At 45.7% G+C, this 1,991-nt stretch overlaps 1 long non-coding RNA gene across 1 annotated transcript; it reads left to right on the top strand.

Annotated features, from left to right (window-relative positions):
• The first annotated feature begins 222 nt into the window (after positions 1-222).
• LOC145877483 (uncharacterized) lies at positions 223-1,374 on the top strand. The gene is made up of 3 exons (XR_014391786.1): positions 223-612; positions 692-727; positions 826-1,374. It is a non-coding gene; the product is annotated as an uncharacterized LOC145877483 (long non-coding RNA).
• Positions 1,375-1,991: the final 617 nt, after the last annotated feature.

Here is a 1,991-nt window from a genome sequence, read left to right as displayed (position 1 = left end):
GCCTTGCAGTGTCTGGCAGCACTGTGTTCCTGTTAGAGCCACCAGCACAAGCACCAGACGATGCTGATCCAGTGAGTACTCCATCAAAGGCATACTGTAGGCCTGGCATGTCTTGTCTACTAGCTTCAATATGAATCCGATTAAATGTGATAGGGTGAAGGCCCCAGTGCAGCAGCAACAGCACATGATGGAGACGATGATGAGGAGGAGACCATCTCTCTGGATTCCAGAAGGCATGAGGTATCATGTTAAGACTGTGAAAGTACTATTTACTCTACAATGGTGAGGAGTCCTCATCAAAATCAAAAAATCTAATTTCTTTTACAGGACCCAGATGCTATACAGTGGGAAAACCAGCCTGGCAACATAGTGCGTATTAATAAAAGGACACCACATCCTGCCAAATTCCAGCTGCGCTAATTGTATTGTGTTCACAGAGCTCACAAGCTATCAGAAAGTTGTATGGCAACCACCTCCGGCGCCAAATAGAACTGGCAGACATAGACATTCAGTACAAGAAGAAAAAGATGGAAAATCTTGCACTGGAGTCCGAAATAAAAAAGAGGACAATTAGGAAACTGGACCTTGAAATAAAAAAAACTTGAGAGGGAGGTGAGATATGCCTTCAATGTACACTGTATGCTAACTGTAACACAAATGTATTAATCATTATTTTTCTTTCCTCCCCCAGCTCCAAGAAGATGACACAGCTCAAAATAAAAATTAGGTATATTCTCGTAAAGTCAAGTGAGCCATGACATATGAGCTCTTATTGTGAGCACACAGGACGGTGGCATCTTTCTAAGGTTTTTTTTATTTTCCCAGCAATCAGTACAACCAAGTCATCGTTATAAGGCATCGCCCTCTTTTGCCCACCCCCCCAGCACCAGGTGTGGCCACTAGCCTATATGAAGGCCCAAAATTGTGTGTTCCTTTCTGCTCTGACAATGGCATGCCCATTCGTGCGAGATGTGGTGGATGAAGAAGCACTTGTGCTGAGGAGAGCCTTCAGGCGAGAAAGGGTCTTCAGGGACCGGTTGGACCCACTGGCCTTCCCTGATGACCATCTATATGAAAGATACAGGTTTTCTGCAGATGGCATCAGGTATCTATGCAGACTACTGGGTCCCAGGATTAAGCACCGCACTGCACGGAGCCATGCACTGAGTGTGGAGCAAATGGTTTGTGTGGCCTTGCGCTTTTTTTCTAGTGGAGCCTTCCTGTACTCAGTGGGGGATGCAGAACAGCTGAACAAGGCCACAATTTGCCGCACAATAAGGAGTGTGTGTCTGGCTATCAAAGCATTAGCAGATGTCTTCATCTCCTTCCCTGGCCACAGAAGACTCTGTGACATCAAAGAGGAGTTCTATAGGATTGCAGGTAAGAGGATCTACAAATTACAGGACAACTGTTAACACATAGTAGGATACTCATTACTTTGTGTGACAGGTTTCCCCAATGTCATTGGTGCAGTGGACTGCACACACATAAGGATAAAAGCCCCCTCAGGTGCCCATGAGGCCGATTTTGTGAATAGGAAATCCTTTCACAGCATTAATGTTCAGGTGAACATAACTTTTTGATATTGTCCATTGACGAACACTCTGCATTGCCAGTGATGTGCATTGATTGGTGTAATATTCCTCATCTTATGATTTCAGATGGTCTGCAATGCTGACTGTGTGATCAGCAATGTTGTGGCAAAATGGCCTGGCTCAGTCCATGACTCCAGAATCTTTCGGGCCTCTGAAATCTATCAGTGCCTATCACAAGGTAAGCCACACAACCCCTATTTATAACCATCATGGCTGTGTCAAGAATATCACTGTGTTTATGAGGTAGTAATGATGAGATTTTGTGTTGACAGGTGAATTCTCTGGTGTGCTGCTGGGAGACAGGGGGTATGGCTGCCAGCCTTTTCTCCTGACACCTTTCACAGACCCCCAGGAAGCACAGCAGGCCTACAACCATGCCCATGCCAGGACCAGGGC

Source organism: Salmo salar, chromosome 03, assembly GCF_965601325.2.
Source record: "Salmo salar chromosome 03, fSalSal1, whole genome shotgun sequence".
NCBI lineage: Eukaryota > Metazoa > Chordata > Actinopteri > Salmoniformes > Salmonidae > Salmo > Salmo salar.
The sequence above is the reverse complement of the archived record's forward strand: the minus strand, read 5'-3'. Positions and strand labels throughout refer to the sequence as shown.